Here is a 13,045-nt window from a genome sequence, read left to right as displayed (position 1 = left end):
ACCAAAAAGCAAATTGTTTTAAGAAACCAAGGCGTTTGTCTGTTTGTTGGGTGAGAAAAAATAAAAAATAAAAAATCTTGCCTTGGCTTTTTCAACTACCTAGGGTTTTCAATTTTGCTTTAAAAATGAAAACAAAGTGGTGTTTATGAAACAAATATAAGGTTGAAAAAGTGAAGACAATCATGATTGCCCACTATTGGTGCCCCAATATTTAATTATAAAGACAGGTGTTGTAGGCACCGTGAACCAATCACGTTATATTCCAATTCTAGCTTTTATCTTATACTATGATTAATTATTGAATCCTACATTATTTAGCATTTAACAACTTATATTTAAGATTATCATATTCCTTGTGGGGTCCATTTATTTTTATCGTATCCTTTTCCTTTTTTTTTCTATAAATAGGGTAAATTAAAAAATCATTCCTATATTCTTACCCTATCTCAATTTAGCCAACAAACTTTTTAAAAATGATATCAATATTAAAATATGTCCAAATTTGAGACAGGTTCTTTCCTTTCTACGTAATTTGTTTTTAAATAATATCAATATTAGATTATGTAAATGGGGCGGGCCAAGTATACGAATTTCTCGTACCCCTCCTGTGTAGTTCATTTATTTTTTTATAAAAAATTAATTTTATATATAATTGGAGTAGGATAGTTTTAAAAAGAAATCTTAATCGTGACCCAAACCCATTTAGGGGAGGGGTGGGGTGGAGTAGAGTGGGTTGGGTACCTAAAAAAAACCTATTCCATTGTTATTCTTAAAAATATATGTAGTTTATCTTATAAGAAATCCTAAACGCTCTTATTTAATTTATCTAAAAATAATAAAAATTATTTTAAATCTTGTGTATTTTTAGAGCTTAATTTTTTGTTAATGCATAATAAAGAATTTATTTGATTTGAATTTATATGTTTGGTTTGGTGGTTTTGATTTGAATTTATTCGGTGGGTGGGTAGTGTTGTTGGAACATCTAATGCAAGCAACATGAAATTTGGAGGATGATGATGTAAGCTTTTAGATTCCTCTTAGAAAATGATTGCTAGAATGAAATTAATTAATGTGTTCACACATAACAAAAATATTAGTTTTCTCTCTTTCTTTTTTTTCATTGTTTTAGACCAATGTTAAATCGGTTGCTGATTTATTTGGGGGGTTCTATTCCTTTATTAAATCTAAAAATAAAAACAAATAAAAACAAATAGGGGTGTTTGCTAATTGTTTTCTAAAACAATTCTAAAAATAATATTTGAAAACCGTTTTTAAAAACTATCTTTTTATTTTTGTAAAATAAAAATTTGTTTAAAAACTTAAAATATTTTATGAAAATGAGTGAAAATAATTAAAAGTAATTAAACAATATTTTATGAAAATATTTTATTTTATATTTTTAATAATAAAAAATAGAAAACAGTTTTTAATTTTTAAATATTTTTTCTATGTTTTTTTGTTGGAAAGAACAAAAAACCATTCTAAAAAATATTTCTTAAATAAGTCATTTTTTTATAGTAATTTTAAAAAATATTTTTAATTATATATATAAAGTAAAAATTAAGTGGAAATAATAACTAATTCTTTAGATTTTTTTAAAATTTTTAATTTTCTAAAAACTATATTGTATTTGCCATAGTGTGTGGCATGTTACATAAAAAGATGAAGGCGGTGTCAAAGTTTGGTGGGAGTTGGGCAGAGAACATGGAGGTCAAATAATAAATAGAAAAGGAGATGTATAAGGACGGGAGTGCCCATGTGCACCTTCCTTTCATGGTCCAAATCATATTGAATGATTGGAATTGGATTATTCAATAAGAAATTAGTGCTGCGAGAAGAGCGAAAGCAATGGAATTAAGAAAAAACAACAAAACAAGCAAAACAGGATAAGGGCAAAGTACTTAAGAGAAGAGGTCACAAGGAAAGTCGCCCTTGTTTGTTTGCTGGGAAAGTCACGGGAAATTAAGGGATCAATTTTGTCTCAACTTCTCTTTCTAGTCTTCATTTCTTTCCCTAAATCTTGGCTTGAGAATGAAAGAAGTTTCTTAGTCATTTCTTTTCTTTTGTCAGTGTTTAGAGGGGAGAATATGTTTTGATTAATTTGTAGTTCCAAGGTTTTTGATTTTTCCTTACTACCATCATGTGACAAGTTTAGTCTTTATTCGTTTGTTAGGGATGTATATATATATATATAACTTCAAAGAAGTGTTACAGTTTATTAATATATTTTTTTAATAAGTAACTTGACTCAAAATTAGGAATGGTCACAAAACAGGTTTAGGATGGGTTGTCCTCACCTCAACCCCGTCCAATTTATTCAAAATAATTCTCATTTCTATTTTATTAAAAAAATTAAACGGGACAAGGTGAGGCAGCCATACCCACCCCTCCCGTCCCATTTAATTTTTTTTATTGATTTTTTTTTAAATTTTAAAAAGAATTAATTACATGAAAATAAATAAATTTTATAAATAATTGAAATATTATAATTTTTTATAACTTATTTTATTGATAAATATTTTTATTGTTATTATTATCTATATATTCAAAATAAGAAGATAAAATTAAAATTAAATTAAATTATATATAATCTGGGTAGAATGTGACGGGATGAGATAAGACAATATCCAAATCTGTTTCGTCTTTTAAAAAAATCCCAAACTCATTTATTAAATTTTTAAACCCGTTCCATTAAAGGCGAGGTAAGATGGGTACTTAACAAAACCCGTCCATTGTCATCCGTACTCAAAATTCATTTCAAATTCATGAACAAATTTTTCCTTTTTATGAATTCTCTTTTATTTTTTATTTTGTTTTATCCTTTTTTTAAAAGTAAAATAAATGGTGACTAAAAAAAGAATCAGTTTTTGTCGGACTCACCATTGAGTAGAGATGTACCTAAAACAACGCGGGTGCACATAAATATTCGAGGTTTAGTATGATTTTCTATTTAATAAAATAAATTATTAAAAAATCTTAAAAAAATTGACATAATTTGGCTGTCGGTTTGGGCCTTAGTGAGCCCAATATAACTAGTTTTGGCTAACATAAAGAAAGCTTCTTCCTCGTCAATTTCCCTTTTGGTTTCACTTTCACTATATATGCCTTCCTAATAAATCATCTTCTTCACAATTTTGCAACTTGTTTTGTTTACTTTTTGTATATATTGGATTTATCATTGTTTAAATCATATTCATGAATCTGAATTGTAGATTAATTTAACATAATTCAAAATCTATTGAAACCCTTTTTTTGCTTTTTAAGAGAACAATGAAAATTTTGGAACTCCGTGTTTAAGGAAAAAAGTTATGAGATGAAAATGAGTTTGTAGAGACTATACAAAGTAGATAGAAATAAAAAAAAAAGAACAAGAGATACCTAATGGAGCGAGATGACTTGTGGTTTTCTGTACAAATACAAAAAGTGGAGAAAATGGAATGTTTCGAGAACCTAATAGTTATATTTGATTCTATTCTTTGTAAGTTTTCTATGGTATAGTGAAAATATTCTTTATCATCGATAGATGTGGACATGATTGATTGAACTTCGTTAAAATCTCAAATACTTTTGTATTAATTGTTTTATCTTTATGTTTTTAATATAACATTATTGGTATCAAAACTTTTGTTGGCACAACACTCCAAACCAAAAAAATGCTTGAAAGAGTTAAGGGAGTTGTTGGTATAATTATCAAGTACACGAGTGATGAGAGCTCTCACTTAACTGGTTGTGATCCCCCAGCAATTAACTTAATGGCTGAAAAATGTACTCATTACCCTCATAACAAGAAATAAAATTTCAAGGACACATCCATCGAACCGATCAAGGAAGAGAGAGCAGCACACTAGCCAGCTAGCATACAGGGAAAAGACTTTTGATGTCTTAAGATACATTAGATTACATAACAACACACGAGTGCTCTTGCTGGAGAGCTTCATGCCAAATAGTGGGCGAAGATTAGAAATATATGAAGGAAATTGATAAGTAAAGTTATAGATAGGATAAGAAGATAACAACTCATAAGTACACACATTTGTAAATTGTAATGACATGATCTCAAAGCTGAAGATCAATCCCATTTTGCCATGAGAGACATGCCACCAGCACCCAAAAGAACTGCAACATAGGCCTTAATCTGGAGCTTGATGCTACCTTGCAACTTCGGGCCCATGAATTCAGCTGAGAGAAGATCCACCAAAGCCATGTGGATCAAAAGCCCAGCCGAGGAGGCGTTCAGTAGTCCTACAGTGATCAATGAGGTAGGGCTGTTCTCTTTATATGTTGTGGATAAAGCCATCCCAAGCGCAATCCCAAATGGGGTTGTCACAGAGAAGAAGAACACCATCAAAGCCTTCTTCAAAAACTTGTACTCAGCCTAGATGCATGCATGCAACATTTTTCTCATTAATTCCTAATCGTACATATATAATATAAGGGCCGGGGTACTGTTTGTATAGACTATATATAGAGATTAGTAATTACCTGAAGGATGCAGCCACCAAGGCCCATTCCTTCAAACATTTGACGGAAGCAAAGGGCTGCCACAAGAGGGTTTATTATGAAAGTGTTGTTTGAGGCTCCCATTGAGAGCCCTATCACTACTGAATGAGCCACAATTCCCAGTTCAAGCACCTGCATGCCAACAATATAATCAAGTGCAGTTATGTCATGCTTTTAAATTTCAAAGGTTAATTAAAATGAAAATTAAACTAAGAGGTAGAATTAAAAATGATTTATAATATATGAGAAAAATACAAGTTAAAGATTAAGTGGGTGTTGGGTAAATGAATTTAATAATTTGAAGTGACTTAATAACTTAATTTAAGTTATTAAGTAAATTAAATATATTTAGTAAAATAATTTAATTATATGATTTAAAGTAAAAAATAATTTTAAGTAATAAGTAAAAACAAATAACTTATTTTTAAATTTATATCTTTATTTTATTTTTTTACTCTTATTTATTCTCATTACCTCTATAATTTTTTTTTTGTTACTCCAAGACTTTTATTATTACTCGACTTCCTTTATCCTAATTATAATTTATGAGGACAAACATGTCAATTTAATGATTTAAAATTAAATTTTAAATTAATTTTATCACATAACCTTAATACTTAAAGTAAGAATTAAATGATAAGTTACAAGTTAACAACTTAAGTATAATTTAACTTAAAATCAACTTAAATCATTATGTAACAAGTATTAAATTTGACTAAATACCCTATATAATAAAAAAAAGGTGAAAGATACAAAAAAGAAAGATGTTTTAAAATTTTAATCAGAACAACATAGTTTTAGAAAATTTTAATTTTAATTTATTTTTAATTTCATTTTAGTTTTATTAATGATGATTGGGAGATTAGGAAATTATAAGATACTTTAATCAAACGAATTAGATTTTGAGGAGGGTAGGTTTGAAGACACTACAAATTTTTTTAGTTGAAGTGATCTGCGGCCATCCATGAGTTGTGCTTAGCTAAGGTGAGTGTGATGTGATTGAAAACATTAGGCGGATCGGATTAACATGATTAAATTGAAAAACTATTTTTTCTTCGACTTTAAGCAAACACATCCCTTTCATTTTGGAAACTAAGGACCATATGTTAATCATTATTGGATCATTACTTACACCCTCTACCAGCCATGTTTTGTCTGATAATTCTCTCTCTCTCTCTCTCTCTCTCTCTCTCTCTCTCTCTCTCTCTCTCTCTCTCTCTCTCTCTCTCTCTCTCTCTCTCTCTCTCTCTCTCTCTCTCTCTCTCTCTCTCTCTCTCTCTCTCTCTAAATAAATAAATAAATAAATAACATTAAAGTCAAATTAAGTCAAACGTGTCTCGTTATTAAAAAAAATAAAATTGATTTTTGGATCAAAATAACTCTTAGGATCACAATGACATCATGCCTAATATTTCCCGTTAGGAAAAAAAATTAGAAGAAAATAAAAGAAAAGGAAAAATTATTTGAATTTAATTGGTTTGCTAATCCATGAATAGGTCAACTAATGAAAGCAAAGGCTGGGCTAAATTGCCATAGATGAAGGAAATATTCCTTGTTTTCCAAAAGATAACACTAGAAAAGCTTAGGTTTAGGATTTGTTTGATAATTGTTTTTTAGAATATTTTTATATTCTTTAGGAAAAAAAAAAACACATTCGATATTCAAAAACTATTTTTTGTTCTTAAAAATATAAAATAAGGTGTTTTTAAATAATATATTTTAGTTGTTTTCTATTATTTTCATTTATTTTCTAAGAATTGTTTTAAAAATAATTATACAAACATGTAGAATGATTAAAAATTAAACACTAGACATAATTTACTTTTATTTTACAAAATATTAAAGAAAAGCTTTAAAAAAATTATTTTTAAAAACTATTTCTTATAACTACTTTTGAAAACCATTACCAAACATATCCTTAACATGTCTATTAGATTTCTTTCTCTACCTGGTTGAAACTAGAAAAGTACTTTTGCATCATCATATAGACTAACCACATCCATGCAAATATGCATATATTTGGATTTTTTTTTAAAGAAGGGAAGTAATTACCATGGCAACAACGGTAGCAATTGTGTGCCTTCAATTCCAATCTCGGGTCCATGATGGTGTCCGTAGAAGTGTCCCCTAGTGTTGCCTGCAACCATATCTGCAACCTCGATTTCCATAATAATCCCAACGTTGTTTTTCTTGGTGGATAAACTAGTGGCTATTGAATCAACCATTTGAGTGAAAATTGTGGACAACATTGCCACAAAGCTAGTGAAGGGGAACTTGTGATAGGTCCTAGTAAATATTCAAACGATAAAGTGAAATGTTTTCTCTTCGGGTAAGAAAGTACCACAAGCTTTTGATAACAAACGATTACCCCCTTCAATTGATAAACTTCGGCTGCTTAAATAAGCAAAGCCACGTACAAATAAACTGAAATAAAAGGAAACAAGAAACTAACATCTGGACGCAAACACACGTAAAACAACTCGTGCAAATACACGTAAAATAGAACATAAGTGCATGAAATAAAAGTGACGTAAATAATGCAACTACTGAAGACCCATTCCACAACTAAAGACCCAGTCCTGCTCTCCACTTTCCACGTGCTTAAATGGTTCCATCTACTGCCTGCTACGTTGCATGCATGCTACATGCAACAATCTTTCACGTATAGGCTCAATCCAAATATTTGGGATTCGGCTTATGGCCGATTGTTGTGGCTTATCAATACCTCCCCCAACAAGCGGTTCCTTGTCCTCAAGGTCTAGACTCGGAAACATCTCCCGTAGCGTGCCTATTGGCTCCCACGTCGCTTCCTCGGCGAGAAGATGTTTCCATTTTACTAATCTTTCATCGACAAGCTATGTTCCTTGCTTGATCCAACGGTAGTCTAAAATAGTTTACAACTCCAAAATGACTACCCCTTCATCGGTGAATGGTGGTAACTCGACTCGTTTGGTCTCAACCATCTTCCCGTTGACCTGGTATCGTTTAAGTAGTGAGACGTGAAACACCGGGTGAATGCGTGCCTCTTTTGGTAGCTGTAACTTGTATGCAACAGGTCCGATTTTCTCTAGAATCTGGTAGGATCCATAAAAATGGCTAGCGAGTTTCTGGTGGACTCGTTTGAAGACCGTTTGCTGACGATATGGATGCAACTTCAAAAGCACCCAGTCACTGATGCTGAACGCAATGTCCCTTCTTTTTTGATCTGCCAACTGCTTCATTCGATTCACCGACCTTTCTAAGTTGGCCTTCAATTATTGTAACAGTTCATCTTGACTCATAAGTTGTTGGTCAACTTCGTGTACCGGTGAAAGACTAGCATTGTATGTCGGAATGGAGGGTGGTAACCTTCCATACAACACTTGAAAAGGGGTCATCCTTGTCGAAATATGGTATGTTGTGTTATACCAATATTCAACCCAAGGTAAGTAGGAACACCATTTCCGTGGCCATTGATGAACGAAACATCGTAGATACTGTTTGACGCAATGATTGATGACTTCAGTTTGGTGCCCGACATCCTGAAAAATTCTTGCCAAAAGTTGCTGATGAAGATCGGGTCCCAATCGCTAACAATGGACTTGGGCATCCCATGGAGCTTGATAACGCCTTCCACAAATTTTTTTGCTACAGTTTTTGCCGTAAAAGGATGACTTAAAGTAAGGAAATGTGTGAACTTACTAAATCCGTCGACAACCACCATGATGGTATCCTTTCCTTGCGAGACCGATAATCCTTCAATAAAATCTAAGGTGATGTCATCCCATACTTGACACAAAATTGATAGTGGTTGAAGAAGCCCAGCTGGAGCCAATGTCTCAGTCTTTATCTTCTGGCAAACGTCACACCCCTTGATATAGTTTTGCACTACCCTATGCATCCCAGGCGAGTAAAATTGTTGTCCCAACTTCTTGAATGTACGTAAGACGCCCGAATGACTCCCCACCTTGGTGTCATGCATTTCGTGTAGCAGCTTAGTCCTTAAGGGTGCACCGTTCGGAATGACGACCCTCCCCTTGTATAGTAGTAGCCCTTGACGCCATGTATATGATACCTCTGGTTGTTCCGTGGCCACACAACCTATTGATTGAATGAATTGGTCCTCCTTTGAAGTTTTTTTAATTTCTTCCCATAAACTAACCCGAGGAAAGAAAATATGGTGAAGAATGGGGCTACCTTGCTTGCATGAGAGAGCATTAGCTGTAGAGTTTTCACGACCCGGTCGATAAATAATTTTGTAGTTGTAGCCTATGAGCTTAACAACCCATTTTTGTTGCTTCAGGTTTGCTATTCTCTGTTTTAGAAAATACTTGAGACTACATTGGTTGGTCTGAATATAGAATTTTTGACCTAGCAGGTACCGTCACCACATGCCTATGGCTTCGACAATAACTAACATCTCCTTAGCATATGTCGACCAAGATTTCTTGGTCACTCCAAGCGCTCGACTCATGTACGCCACTGGTTTTCCTTGCTGGGTCAAGACTGCTCTAATTCCTTCTCTAGAGGCATCCGTTTCGATAGTGAAGGCCTCGTTGAAGTTAGGTATGGCTAATGTAGGAGTGGTCGTCATGGCTTGTTTGAGAGCAAGGAAGGCAACTTCAGCTTCCTCATGCCATCCGAATTGACCTTTTTTTGAGAAGATTGGTGAGTGGCTGAGCTATAATGTCATAGTTCTGGATGAACTTCTGGTAATACCTTGTTAAACCAAAAAACCCACGTAGTTTCAAAATGTTAGTAGGCCGAGACCAAGCTACCATAGCAGGAATCTTACTTTTGTCCACCTTGACACTTTGGCTAGTGATAATGTGCCCCAGATATTCCAGTTCTTGTTTCCCAAATGCACACTTGCTAGATTTAACAAAGAATTGGTATTGCCTCAATATTTCAAAAGGTCTATTTTACATACACTAAATGTGTGTCCCAATCGGAACTATAGACTAGAATGTCATCAAAGAAAACTAATATAAATTTGCGGAGATGATGACGGAAGATAAAGTTCATGATAGCTTGAAATGTAGAGGGTGCATTACATAGGCCAAATGGCATAACCAAGTATTCATAATGCCCATTATGTGTTTAGAAAGCAGTTTTATGGACATCACGTGGATTTACTCATACCTGATGGTACCCCGCCTTCAGATCTAGCTTAGTAAAGTAAGAAGCATTGTAGATTTTGTCCAACATATCCTCAACTATGGGGGTTGGAAATCGGTCTTTAATGGTTGAGGCATTGAGTGTGCGATAATCTGTACAAAAAGCCAATTCCCATTTTTTTTTTCACTAGCAAAACGGGTGATGAAAAAGGACTAGTGCTAGGTCGAACAAGCCCTGATCTCAGCATATCTTGGATTTGCTTCTCTATCTTGTTCTTTTAATAATGTCCGTACCTATAAGGATGAACATTAATTGGCTCAGTTCTTTCTTTAAGAGTGATGTCGTGGTCAACCTTTCGTGTTGGTGGTAAGCTCATGGGTTTTGTGAACAGATCAGAAAATTCCTGCAATATTTCTTGCATGCTTAGATGAATATTCCCTTGTGGTTCCATTTGAGTGACCTGGAAGTATAATGCAAACAATGCTTGGTTTGGGCAAATTTCCTCGGAAAACTCCTTTAATGATGCTACTTGGATGTCTTGCCTGTCAATACCAAGCAATCTCCTGGCTTGGTTTTCCAACAAAACTTCCATGATCAAATGTTTCCAGTCGCAAACCATAGAGCCATGTAACTTGAGCCATTGAATCCCCAACACTACGTCCAACCTTGTGAGAGGTAAGAAGTAAAGAGTTAAGGAAAAAGAAGTGCCCTAAAGATCCACTTGTACCTCCTCAAACCGCCTCTGGCTTCTGAGATGTTCTCCATTAGCAACCCTAACAGTGAAGGTTTTCGTTGGCACCATCGGTAATTGCAACAGGTTGGTTAGACGCTCACTAATAAAATTGTGAGTCGACCGCTATCGATTAATATAATGAGGTCATGGGCATCGATTTTGGCAACTACTCACATGGTCTTGGGTGTGGACCATCCCGTTAATGCATGCAACGTAATCTTTGGTTCTCAAAGCTTTTCCTGATTTTCTTCCTCATGTTGTTCTTTGGTGATGTCTTTAGAGATAATGTTGTTGTCGTTCTTGTGTCCTTTCAACATGAGTATTCGAGGCTCTTGACATTTATGTCTTGCGGTAAAACATTCATTACAGTTAAAACATAAACCTTGGAGATGTCACCGCTGCATTTCCTTCCAATTCAGTCGCCAAACCGGGGCGACAAGTGCTACGACCGCTGCTCGATTTGCTAGTGGAAGAGCTAAGGTAGCTCGTATTGGTGGTGCAGGTCGTGTGAACCTTCTCTGTCTCACTAGTTGGTCATCTCTCATCCTCGCAAAGTGGATAAAATCTTTTAACATATGCAATTGAAACATGTGGATCCCGTCCGAAATCTCCGTCCTTAAACCACCCATGAATGTTCCCACAAGAGCCTTTTGCATTCAACCTTTGACCTGATTGCCTAATTGTTCACATTTGCACTGGTATTCACACAAGGAGCTCGTCTGCCTGATTTGTGAAAGAGCTTCATCAAAATCTTTACAATCCGAAGGCCCAAAGTGTGTCCATAGTTCATCTTCGAAATCTACCCATGAGAGGACTCGTCCTTCCTCTTGGAATGTCCTACGGATCCATTGCCACCACTGGTTGGCCTCTCTTTCCAAATGGTAAGAGGTTAAAGAAACTTTCTGGGCTTCGGGAGTATTCTAAAGTTCAAAAAATTGGTTCACACGATTGAACCACTCCGTCGGGTCATCTTTAGAGAATTGAGGAAACTCCAGTTTTGTTGTTTTGGAGGATACAACAAATCGTCCCCCATTGTGGCCTTCCTGGTTTGGATTACCATGGGTTGGAGGCTTCTGGTTTATAAGGAGTACATCAGAGAGATGGTTGAGAGTTTCTTCCAAATGTCATAGCTTGTCTGCCATGCCGAGCTCCATCCGGTGTAATCCATCTTGCATTTCATCGAGCCCAACTTTTAACTGTTCAATACATTTTTTATTGGTTCCCATAATAACCTGGCTTTGATACCAATGATAGGTCCCAGTAAATATTCAAACGATAAAGTGAAATGTTTTCTCTTTGAGTGAGAAAGTACCACAAGCTTTTGATAACAAACAATTACCCCCTTCAATTGATAAACTTCGGCTACTTAAATAAGCAAAGCCACGTACAAATAAACTGAAATAAAAGGAAACGAGAAACCAACAACTGGATGCAAACACACGTAAAACAACTCGTGCAAATACACGTAAAATAGAACATAACCACATGAAATAAAAGTGATGTAAATAACACAACTACTGAATACCCATTCCGCAACTAAAGGCCCAATCCTGCTCTCCACTTTCCAAGTGCTTAAATGGTTCGGTCTATTGCCTGCTATGTTGCATGCATGCTGCACGCAACAATCTTTCACATACAGGCTCAACCCAAATATTTGGGATTCGGCTTATGGCCCCTCCCGGATTGTCGTGGCTTATCAACTTGTGTCATGGATTTTCCTTCAATTAAGGGTACCATAACATGTCAAAAGAGTCCGATAACATGTGCATGAACCCAATTGCTAGAATGATCCCGAAGCAAAGGCCTTAGTGATAATGAATAGGTTGCGGTCAGGGCTTAAAGCTGGGATTGAACGTGAGAAAAAAGGCAAGCACACGCCTATCATGCTTGCAATCAAGATGGAGGCAATGGCTATGAGTTTGAGGGGCAGTGCAGTTGACTTCTTGTTGCAGCTGTTTTTGCTTTCGGATTGGCATCCATTCGATTGTGCAACAACTTGTGATGTGAATATGGAGATGAGGATGAAGAGAATGGAGATGAGTTTGAGACGTGAAGTTGCCATTGCCTCTGGCCACTTTGGTTGTTGAGAGATTGATGAATTCTTATTGGACTTGCCATTCTTATACATGGTGCTTCGTTTATATAGAAATTTGTAACATCATGTGCTTATCTTAAATTAAGACTATAGCCGCACGTTGATCTCAGCTACCCCTTTGGGATGGTTAAATAATATTTTGAGCCCTTATGTTTTAGAAACATTTTTAACAAATAATGTATTGTAAACGGGGTGTACCAATTAGGCTGTGTTTGAGTGACTTGATATCCAACTAGATAGGATAAAGAAGGAATATTATATTTTATTCCATATTTGAATAGTGATGAGGTATGATAAGTTATTTGTCTTATTTTATATTCAATCAAATATAGAATAAGACAAGTAATAAGATAATAAAACCAGTAAGTTAAAATTGAACGTGTATACGAAATTGCAAGAAAATATGAAAGACGAAGAATAAAATGAGTAAATAAATGATAACATATATGATTTTTATTTAATGAATGAATAAGTTATGAAAAACAAAGTATAATCAGAACATCGTGGCAATAATGTATCTTAATAGGTTTGAGAAATTTCTAATAATGGAAAAATCCTTATAAATAGTATATATTCATATAGAAATAGCAAAGAGTTGAAAAATCTTAAACTAGAATGTT

The 13,045-nt window shown here is 34.4% G+C and overlaps 1 pseudogene; it reads right to left on the bottom strand.

Annotated features, from left to right (window-relative positions):
• Positions 1–4,069: 4,069 nt before the first annotated feature.
• Positions 4,070–12,392, bottom strand: LOC117923916 (annotated as a pseudogene).
• Positions 12,393–13,045: the final 653 nt, after the last annotated feature.

Source organism: Vitis riparia, chromosome 10 (genome assembly GCF_004353265.1).
Source record: "Vitis riparia cultivar Riparia Gloire de Montpellier isolate 1030 chromosome 10, EGFV_Vit.rip_1.0, whole genome shotgun sequence".
NCBI classification, from domain to species: Eukaryota; Viridiplantae; Streptophyta; class Magnoliopsida; order Vitales; family Vitaceae; genus Vitis; species Vitis riparia.
Note: the sequence above shows the minus strand (reverse complement) of the source record. Positions and strands in the feature narration are given on the sequence as shown.